Below are 12,053 nucleotides of genomic sequence, written 5' to 3' on the forward strand. Positions count from 1 at the left end.
TAAGTTTGCATGGTATTCCGTCGAGTATTGTTTCGGACAGAGATCCTAGATTTACATCGAAGTTCTGGGAAGGTTTGCAGAGGGCTTTGGGAACTAAGCTGAGATTGAGTTCTGCATATCATCCGCAGACTGATGGTCAGACTGAGAGGACGATTCAGTCACTGGAGGACCTTTTGAGGGCTTGTGTTTTGGAAAAGGGAGGTGCTTGGGATTGTTATTTACCTTTAATTGAGTTTACCTACAACAATAGTTTTCATTCGAGCATTGGTATGGCACCGTTTGAAGCTTTGTATGGTAGGAGATGTCGGACACCTTTATGTTGGTATGAGTCCGGTGAGAGTGTTGTGGTTGGACCGGAGATTATTCAACAAACTACGGAAAAGATTAAGATGATTCAGGAGAAGATGAGGATTGCTCAGAGTCGTCAGAAGAGTTATCACGACAAGAGGAGGAAGTCACTTGAGTTTCAAGAGGGAGATCATGTGTTTCTTCGTGTTACTCCGATAACTGGGGTTGGTCGAGCTTTGAAGTCGAAGAAGTTGACACCTCGATTTATTGGTCCTTACCAGATTTTGGAGAGGATAGGGGAGGTAGCCTATCGTATCGCTTTACCGCCGCCACTTGCGAATTTGCATGAGGTTTTTCATGTGTCTCAGTTGAGGAGGTACATTCCTGATCCGTCGCATGTAGTCCAAGTAGATGATCTACAGGTGAGAGACAACCTGACTGTTGAAACATCACCTATGAGGATCGAGGATCGAGAGTTGAAGCAGTTGCGGGGTAAAGAGATTGCTTTGGTAAAGGTAGCTTGGGGAGGACCAGCAGGTGGTAATGTGACTTGGGAACTTGAGAGTCAGATGAAGGAGTCTTATCCGGAGTTATTCGCTTGAGGTATGTTTTCGAGGACGAAAACTCTTTTAGTGGGGGAGAGTTGTAACACCCCGATAAAAATATGATAATTATTTAATTTAAGTTAATAGTATATTTATTAATTTAATTAAATAATTGGATTATTATTGGAATTATTATTATTGGAATATAAAGTTGGAATCAGTAAAAAGTCCCATTTTTGGTAAAAAGGGTTTTTTTCACGTGAAAAGGGAGAAGCGACAGAAAAGTGGAAAAGGGCAAAAAGGAAGAGCAAGAGAACAAGGGTTGAAGAAAAGGAAAAGCTTGAAGCTAAAGGATTGCCGGATTAACTCAGGTAAGGGGGGTTTATCGTCGTTTAATGGGTATTATGGGTTAACATGTAATGGGTAGTAATAAACCATTGAATCGACTCTAATTAGGATGATGAATGTTGCAAATTGTGAATTTGTGGATGAATGAGATATGGGTCTATAATTGAAGAAAATTCGTAGGAATTAGATGTAATAAGGTTAGAAATTGTGAAATTGAATGGGTATGATCTGTGTTAGATAATATGAACGAATGTTGTGTAGAAATTGGACTGTGGAAGGTTGGATTTGAGAACCTCGTAGCAGAGAAAAACCCATAGCAGATCTGGAATTTTGGTTCTGGTCATACGCGTATGACACTAGGCCATACGCGTATGAGATGGCTTGGAGGGGAGGAGATTGGCGCTGATACGCGCCATACGCGTATATTACGCGTAGCCTGTGAGTGGTACGCGTATGGGGTGAGGCCATACGCGTATGAATGAAGAAGATGATGTTCTAAACGTGGTTTTGTCCCTGTTGGTACGCGTATGGGAGAAGTGGTACGCGTATCATACGCGTATGAGACAGGCTATACGCGTATGGGCAGAAGTGGGATTTTTCTGAGCTGTTGTTGTGCAGTTTTTGGTCGTTTCAGCTGAGTGATGTAATTTAGATGATGTATGATGGTATGCATAATGTTGTGAATATATCTATTGTGTATGCAATTGTGAATGGACTGTTTATGGCTTAGAGTGTGAGCATATGTCTATCTTGGATTGTTGTTGATGTTTGCATGCTAGGTGATTTAGCGTGTATAGCATGGCCTTTATGGTGGTAGCTAATTCCCATGGTGAGGAATTAGTGAGTGAGTCACTAGGTCTCAAATGAGTGGGACTAGTGAGCTTGGTAGCCGTATCTGGGTTTGATCGGTGAGGTTGAACTATGTGTTCACGAATAGTCGGTACCGCATGCATGGAGTCTCATTGCATAATGTATGTATGGCGTATAATATGAATGGATGTATTCCAATATTATACGTGTGTTTTGTGTTTGTGTTGAGTATGATTTTGAGTTGATGTTACCGTTGTTGAATGTGTGATCTGATTAGGGTGATGAATATATTAATTTACTTAGCATTACATGATATTTTATAATGCTTATTATATCGATTGAGGAACTCACCCTTACAACTATGTTTCAGGTAACGAGCAGTGATTGAGTAGAAGCTAGTGCTTGGAGTCTAGTGTAGTTCCTTAGTGGGTCATGCTCTGGTATATGTAACATTGGGACGGGATGTTTACTTTGTTGTCATTTGTGGTTGTTGAACAGTTTTACATGTAATGTGATTACATGGTTTGCATGTTGTTAGATTTCTATCCGCTGCGGATTGTGCAATGCCTTGTTTTGATTAATAAATGAGCATGACCAGTTAAATTGATGAGTGGTGTGAAGTGTCAAGTGTAACACCCTGAAATTGCATATCTACTCTGATTTATATTTTGTTGTTTTAATTAATTATTGGGGTATTTTAGAAGGGTGTTACAGGGTCTGCTAACCGTATAACCAACGGTGATACCTATCTATTGACATTGTTATTATTGCTGCTATCAAACTGGATAACTACCTGCTTAGGGGTCTTGAATACAGGAACAGTCACATTCACATCATCCATATCCTCGACTGTTGAATCTAGACTACATTCTCATTCAATAACTTCTGGATATCCCTCTTGACAATCATACACCCACGGGGGTTCACACTGCAGATCACACAACCATCATGGTATTGTTCACAGCCACTGATTAAACACAAGGTTCTATGCATTTCTACCAATGAGCTACAGATACGTCGCACATCAAAAACTCGAAAATTCCTTGGACAACCGTCCACCATGTTGACAGTAGCATTACCATGAGCTGTAATGGTTTGGCTTTCACATTTGGCGCTCTATCCTCAAAAGACACCATACCAATCTTCACAAGATTTTGAACTTCATATTTCAATGGTTAGCAGTTTTCTATGTCATGGCCAGGGGCTCCCTGGTGAAAAGCACAGTGTAAATCAGGTTTGAACCACCACGGAAGTGGCTCAGGAATTTGCGGAGGATTTCTTGGTTGGATCAGATTTTTGAGAACCAATGACGGGTACAGTTCTACATAAGTCATAAGAATAGGGTCAAAGGAGACCTTCTTCCTCTCAAAGTTTTGCTGATGATTATTGTTGTTGTTGTTGTTGGCTCTTTATTGCGGTTGTTTTTGATGTGTTGTTGCTGAATCGAAACTGATTGATTAGAATTATTGGAAAATACAGGAATTACTGATGAAACTTGGTGTTGATGTTGACGGGGTTTATAAATCTTTCTGACATGAGGCCTATTCTGCCTCCCCACTGACACTGAATTAGTTTCTCCTTCCTTCCTCTTGGAGAAACTCCCGCCATACTTCTTGCTAGTTGATGCCCCTTCTTTAGACAAACGTCATTCACGGACTCCTTCTTCCAGCCTCATCCTCATATTTACCATTTCGGTAAAATCATTGGGGGCACTCGCAATCATACGTTCGTAATAAAATGAACTCAGCGTCTTTAAGAAAATCTTTGTCATTTCCTTCTCTTCTAATGGTGGACTAATCTGGGCAGCCAACTCTCTCCATCTCTGGGCATACTCTTTGAATGTCTCCTTATCCTTCTGAGACATAGACCTCAACTGGTCTCTATCAGGCGCCATATCCATGTTGTACTTGTACTACTTGACAATGGCCTCGCCTAAGTCGTTGAATGTACGGACGCTTGCACTACTCAAACCTATATCCCATCTTAAAGCAGCTCCAGTCAAACTGACTTGGAAATAGTGAATTAGCAACTAATCATTATCAGTCTGAGTAGACATCTTTCTGGCGTACATAACAAGATGACTTAGAGGGTAAGTATTCCCTTTGTACTTTTCAAAGTCTGGGACCTTGAATTTCACCGAGATCTTAACATTGGGGACCAGGCAGAGTTCAACAACACTCTTCCCAAACAAATCTTTTCCTCTCAAAATCTTCAACTCTTTACGCAGCTCGAGGAATTGATCTTTCATCTCATCCGTCTTCTCATACATATTTGGACCCTCATAGTGGTAGATATATCCTCAACACGAGGCAGAGTGTGAATAACAGGAGGTGGCACTAACATGACGGGGCTAGATGCCAGCAGAGAAACAAATGTGGGTGCATACCCTTCTGACATAAAGATTGGTGGCATCCCCCAAGGGAATCCAGCAGGCATAGAGGGAATAGATTGAGTGGTAGCAACAACGGGAACAGTTGAGGTAGTCACCTCAGAAATTACAGTCCTCCGGGGAGGAGTTGTAGGAGTTGGTGATGACTGGTTCTGTGCAGCAATGACAGATTCCATCAGCACCGTTAATCTAGCAATCTCATCCTTCAATTCTCGGTTCTCTTGCTCTAGATGCTCCATGATCCTTGGTTGATTAGCGCGAGTGTTATAACGGTGAGTCGGCTTGGATGATGCATAAAAGAAGAACTGATAAGACATCTGGAAGAAGAAAACCTGTTATGCAAATGATGCATGAAATGCAATGTTTTTGATTGTTTTAATTTTAAGAAACATATGAAGTTTTATTTACAAATATGTAATAATAACAACAATTTGATTGACCATAAAATTTCCTTTTATTCATAAAATTTGGAAGGATTACACTGAGTACAATTTCAGAAACCAAAGTACAAATACAAAAGAAAAGGAAACTATCATCCTAAGGATCCCTTAGCAATTGTATCAAATGGTCTGGATGTGGGTGCATACTTCCTTCGGATGTGTAGAATCTCGGACTCAAAGGACGTCTTCATCTGAGCCTTCTTAAGAACTAGCTGATCAACAATCTTCTTCAAAGCACCGGAAGGTTGAGGCATACAAGGGGAAGATGGACCCTTTGGATCTATCTACCTCTTCACTACTTGATCCTCAAGAATCTCAATAAGTGCATCCTTGTCTTTCGACTCAAGTTGCAACTCTTCATGCTTTCGGCTCAAAGCATAGAACCACTCTTCCCACATATCTTTGTCTTGCTTCATCTTGATGAGTGCGTCTTCTAACTCCTCTACATCTTGGTTCAGGAAAGTTAATGGCTCAGCCACAACCAAAGACATAGGTCTTTCACAAGCATACAACATCTTCAGCTTCAAAGCTCTCTTCTTCACCCAAATAGTGTAAGCTTCCAAAGCTACACAGTTGTGTAGGCCAAGCTCAGATCTTCCTTTCCTATGCATATTATGCCAAGCATGTACCATATTTTGCTTCAAATGTTGGGGATCTTTACCCTTTTGATAAAATAGACCTTCTAACTGGGTGTTATTAGGTTTATCTCTCTAGGGGAACCCAAGTTGACGACAAGCCAAGGCAGGGTTGTAGTTGATTCCTCCTCGTGTAACAATAAGAGGCACATTAGAGAACTCACTACAACTATCAATAATATCCACACTACTAAATGCAGAATCATACCAAACAATATCATCATTAGTGATAGACATAAGTCTCTGAGACCACCGTAGACATTTTTTGTTCTCTAGAAAAGAAGGCGGCTGAGACAAGTGTGAAATAAACCACTTGTACAGAAGAGGAACACATCACGCAATAGTACCACCACCTTTATAATTCCTCAAATGCAAAGATAAATACATATCACCCAACAGAGTAGGAACATGATTCACAATCAAGAAGATTCTAATGGTGTTAACATCAACAAAACCGTCAATGTTAGGGAACAAAGCTAGACCATAGATGAGAAATACAAAGATAACTTCAAACACATCAATGCTACCGGCCTGAGCAAAGACAATAGCTTTACCAACGAGGAACTCAGAAGTCAACCTAAGAATACCTCCTTTATTCACCAAATGAGCATCAATCTCAAATTTCTTCAAATGAAGAGCTTCAACTATGACATGAGATTTGGGAATCTCCTCCAATCCATTAAAAGGTACTTTGTTAGATACGGGTATTCCCAAGAGGTGGGCATACTCCTCTAACATAGGCACAAGCTGATAATCGGGAAAAGTGAAGCACCGGTAGAAAGGGTCATGGAACTGAACCAAAATACTCAGAAGTCCTTCAACCACATCAGTAGATAATACAGACAAAAGCTTCCCATGACGTTGCTTGAAGTCCAAGGGATCTAATACAATAGATGACAACTTCCTTAGCTCTTTCAAATCAGGACATCTGAAACTATACTTCCTAGTGTTCCTTCATCCATAATCCATGGTCTGAAAATATTTGCAAGCGAGACCTCAGTTCCTTGAAATTTATTTCTCTATGATGAATGTTTTGATGCGTATGTATGCATGAATGCAACAATCATAAACAAGGGATCACACACAAGGCAAAAAAAAAGGTCAAGGGATGGATTAAGTCATCATCAAGATCAATCATCCATCTGGGTGGATTATGGTTTTCACCTTATCAACACCCAAGTTCCATTGATATTGACAGGACTTGATCGGATCAATCAAGAATCAAAGGGTTTGTTGTGAGTCACGAGCATGGAGTCAGGTTAAGAACCATCCCAAAGGAGTGTACTAAGTATAAAAACCTGTAGATCATGTTCTAAGAAGTTCCCAGAGTCTTGATCCCATCTATTGGATATTACAAGTTAGGATGAATGACTCATCAACCCATAATATTCTCAAGAGAAACTCATCTGAGTGTAGTATCGCGTAACAACTCTTATCAAGTCTACACCTGAACAGTCTCTGCACTACGTCCTAAATAGGCCAAGTTAGGTTAAATGTTCTACGGTCCTCAGCTTCTCGGACCCCAAATCAGAGAAAGTAATGCCTAACCATAAATACCTTGTGTGACATTAGTAACCAAAAAAGGGTCTCCACTGAGTAGATGTGTCTCAAGCCAACTTGTTAAGGACTACTCCACACAAGTTGAACATGACTATACCATCCTCCTATCTTAATTTCACTCAAGTTCGGGTTAAAACTTATCTCACCATTCAGAGATCACCAAGCACAAGAGACAGATTATATCACACAATCAATATACAAACATCAAATATACAAATATATACACATAAAAAAGTAGGTTAAACCCACTGAGGACTAATCCCCAACAGAGTCGCCATTTAATATTTGTAGCGGTAAATTCATGACCATCAAGCTATGGGTGAGATTAACGTCAATAAAAACAGAGTCGCCACCACGCTATTATTGTTTCCAAAGGAAAATGGAAAAGCACGAACAAAACCTAAAGATAAGAAGTTTTCAAATCAAAACTAATAAAATGCCAGAGATTACATGTAAGGGGGTTGGTTACACAGAGGGAAGATGTTAGCATCCATAGTGTCCTAGGTACTCCTAGGGAGACCTTTTTTATGTGTGTATGTGTTTTTTGGTATACAAGATGTTTGAGAAAAATAGAGTGTGGGGATGAGAAAAGAATTCATTGATTATATTTTGTGTTTGACATGACCTTCGGTCTTGTGCCTACGTACCAACATAAAAATGAGGGATCATAACCTCGTAGTTCATGGTAAAAATTTCAAAGTTAGTTGGTGAATTGCTTTTAACAAGAGTTTAATAAGAAAGGCACAAAGGGCCAAAAGTTTGAATGAAGTTGTTATTTCTTTTTGTCTCTTGAAATTTTAAGTCAATATGATTAAGTTTATTTACAAATTTGATTTAAGAAAGAAGTTTGAAAATTCAATGGCATAAGGCCAAAGTTTCTAATCATTAAAACAAAGTTTAAGTTTGAAATTACAAGCAAATAAGGTTTTTGAAAGGAGATAGAGATTTTTAAATTTAAGAAGTGGGAGGAGATGAAGAGGTTTTCCTAAGCACAAATTAAAAGTTAAGAGTTGAAAAGATTTAACCAATGGGATGCAATCCAACAGGCAAGAGTGTCATATAGAAAATAGACTTTCCCTTTGGATTTTGAATCAAGCAATAATCAATGAGAAATTAGGAATATCTAGACATTATGAAGATTAGGGCATCAAATAAAGATAACCACATCCAAGCAAGTAAATCCCATAGCTAGCAGTCTTCTTTGTCTTCTTATGTATCAAATGAAATATTCCTTGATCAACTCAGAGCAAAGCATCAGACACAAGATCAAAATAACAATTAAGTACACATACAAAGTAGCAGATGAATTCAAACAAGATCCAAGGCTTGCATCAGATGAAGGCTCAGTTCACAATATCTTGGTCTCAAAATGTTGGCATTGGCCAAGTCCTTTTTGGACAGGGAATGTTGCCTAATCCTAAGTCCAAGAATTCAGATCAAGATCAACAGTCCACCAGATGTTTTTTTAGGGTTTTTGTTGTTATTAAGTATTTTAAGGTCCTAAGACCACAAACAAAACCAAAACACACAAACAATATATACAATCACAAGATATGGCTCAAATGAGCAAAGTGAAAATGGCATAAACATAAACAAGTTAAACGAAGTGTAAATGACAATGAATGATAAATGACTGAAGTTTAAAGTGCATAAAGTAAATAACTTGAAAGTAAAGCAATATTAATAAGAATTAGTCAATTGTTAGTCAAGTGTTAGTGGTGATTTTTAATTGATTAAGTCATTTTTCGGAGAACACTCAACCATTCTTTCACAAGTATGAATCCTTAAACCAAGACATCTTCCATGAGAAGGGATCTAACTTGGATAATTCAACAAGTATGCCACTAGATCTCATGAAAGGAAAAAAGATCAAGTCTCCACACAATACCATGAATAATGGGAGACTTACAATCTCACTTACTAGAATATTATGCCATTAGGGTCAAATTTAGCTCTATGTTAAGCAATCGTAATTGGACTTATGTAGAAGTCACAACTATCTAAGGTCGGGCAAAAAAAATTTAGGTGTTAATGCATGTTAAAGATTTGGTATGGAGAACCAAACTCCTAAATATACCACATAGTAAAAGAAAAGATCAAGAGGGAGAGACATATCTCAGTCATACTTGTATTGGTTCATCTGACACAATGTCATTGATGAACCAGTTAGCCTTAAGACATTAGAGATTTCATTGGTCAAATGAGGGAATGGCAAAAAGTTTAGGGATGAAGATGAAGAGGGAGGGGAAGATAGAAACACAAATTGGTCATAGGAGGAGTTTCATCAAATCAAAACCACTCATTCATTTTGGGAGATGAAATGTACATTTCACCAATCCCCTAAATTCAATGGTTTTGATCCAACAAAAGTCAAATCAACCTTGACCAAGGCCCAAACAGAAAGTCAAACATCATAAGACCATAAAAATGGCTCAACACAATTTTTAAGCATTTAATCAATTAAAAATCCAATTAAAAGTGAATTAAAATACATTTTAATTTGGTTAAAACCTAAAATCTATTCAAAACACCAAATAAGTGGCCAAGAGACTTATCCTAGGTCAAACAAAGTCAAAGGACCTTAGACAAAAAATTTCACTATTTTTGAAAAGTTAGAAGTATTTTTAAACAATTAAAAACATGTACAAAAACATTTAATTCATGAAAAATATTAAAAATAATCAAAAAAATAATTTTAATTCAGAATGTGGAAGATAAAAATATTTAAAGATTTTTGGTGAAAGTCCCATATATTTTTGGATTAAAAATGAAATTAATATGAATTAAACAAAATAAAAGGATTAAATGAAAATTAAGAAAATAAAAAGAAATTAGAAAAAACAAGGCCCATCAGATCTCCCTTATTAATTGAGGTGGCAGATCTGATGGCCAAGCGCGCGCTTCCATCATGTTCAGTAGTCAACACCTGTACACGCATGGTAATTAGGAAGGAGGGTCAGGATTAAAACGTTTCAACATGATCATATGGCCAGGAGGTGTGCCAACACACCCCCGGAGCTAGGGCTCAAATCATCTTCTCCGTTGACCTTCACCGGATTGGTCCAACTTCATCTCAATGGAAAATGAAAAACAAGGACACTATTTCAAAGAGAAAATGCTCAGGATCTCTAATCTGGCCTCAATTTTCTCCAATTCCAAGTATATCAAAAGATACAAGGATTTGAATTTTGAGGATCATGAACTGAGTTGCTTCAATTTGACCTCAAAGCAACTCAATCTTGTTACCTACATTAGTAGGACTTCATCCAACCAAAAATCAAAGAGAATGGTGAAGAATTGAGAGAGAATCGAAGAGATGAAGTTTCTGAATAATCACCTTTGAGGGAGCTTAAATCTTGCTTCCAATTGGCCTTGGCTTGACTTCAGAAGCTTGCAGGAGTTGAATTGGGTCAAGGAAAGGTTTGGATTCTTGGAGTTTCAACTTCAAAATTGAAGTGAAATTTAAAACCTTCAAGTTTGTCCTCTAATGGTGAGGGTTAGGCTTGCAGGTTCAAAGCTTGGGCAAGGTCTCCTTAATTCTGAGCATGAAGGGTCTTATTTATAGGCCATGCATTTACTTTCCACACACTTCATTCAAAATGGAAAAGATAGAAATCTCCCTAGCATGGATGCATGGGTATGTGATAGGCCCATCCAATGATGCCAAATGATCCATAATTCCGTGTTATCCAACCTGAAATGATGTCACATTGCCATACATAAAGGAAATGAATGTTAACCATAAATCTTACCAAATGGAACCTTATGAAGAACTCATGCGCAAGTCCCTCAATGCTTGGCCAAATGAGATTCTCTTGGACTTTTTGGAAAGTTGATATAAAGGGGAACAACTTTCATGTTGAACACTTTTCCATTTGAAGCTTGGATCGTGATGAATTTTGAGGTGGAAGTTTGGAAAATCAAACATAAATGAAAACTTTCTAAGTACCAAGCCAAATGTTCACTTCTTCCACCTTGAATAACTTTTGCTATGGGCTTCAAATGGAAAAAGTTCCTTCATAAAAGTTGTATATATTTCAAACCTCTTAAATTTGGTCACAAATTGACCTCATTTGGATTTGGCATGAAGGAGTTATTCATTTTAGAAGTTGAGGGAAATATCTTGTTCAATGGTAATGGCCCAAAGTGACCTATAATGTTTCCTCTTGGAACATGCATTTGCAAGTTGAATTTGAATTTCTTAAAAGAATAAAAGTTGGATAATGCATCTTGAATTTGATCATGAAACTTTAATGGCCTTCATATCATAAACATTTAGTAAGTTATGATCCTTGGAAGTTGACCTCCTAACTAGGGTTCAGACAAAATGACTTATAACCTTTCACCATAAACAATGACTTTACAATAAAAAATAGCTCTTGACTTCAACATGAAAGTTGTTTTTAATGTCATAAGGAGTAACTTGGATCTTGGAATCATTTTCATATGACAAAAATTGTAGGAGATAGGGTCTAGTGAACCCCAGTTTTGACCAGTTGACTTTCTCTGGTCAACCACCATGAACCATCTTGCAAACTTGATGTTCTATTGATCTATTAGACTCATGGAGGATCATATATGTATAAAATGATTTAATATGAAGTATCCCTTGAAATATTTGATCAAATGATGAAGAAACTTGTTGAGGAAGTCACACAAGATACCCAGATGAAATAGGATTTCCAAGGCAAACAAGCTTCAAACTCTTGATGAATTCTTGATCAAAATGATAAATGGAGATCATGGGGATACATATATGTTGTCTATAGTCAATTTTAACCATCTCTTGATTAGTATCCTTGCATTAAGGGTCTCAAACCTTAGATATGAGCTTGATGGAGCATGGGTGGATGCACACACTACCTACAAAAGAAGTAAAACTATACATAGACATGTTTTTGGCATTTTGGTTAGTAAACAAAGAAAAATAAAATATGATACAATCAAATGTGCTTGGTGAACTCCCCCAATGCAAACCCAATGAATGAGGGGTAAGGAGGATGCCAAGGTGTTATCCCAAAGCCAATGCATATGATGA

Source organism: Lathyrus oleraceus, chromosome 7 (assembly GCF_024323335.1).
Source record: "Lathyrus oleraceus cultivar Zhongwan6 chromosome 7, CAAS_Psat_ZW6_1.0, whole genome shotgun sequence".
In the NCBI taxonomy this organism is placed as follows: domain Eukaryota; kingdom Viridiplantae; phylum Streptophyta; class Magnoliopsida; order Fabales; family Fabaceae; genus Lathyrus; species Lathyrus oleraceus.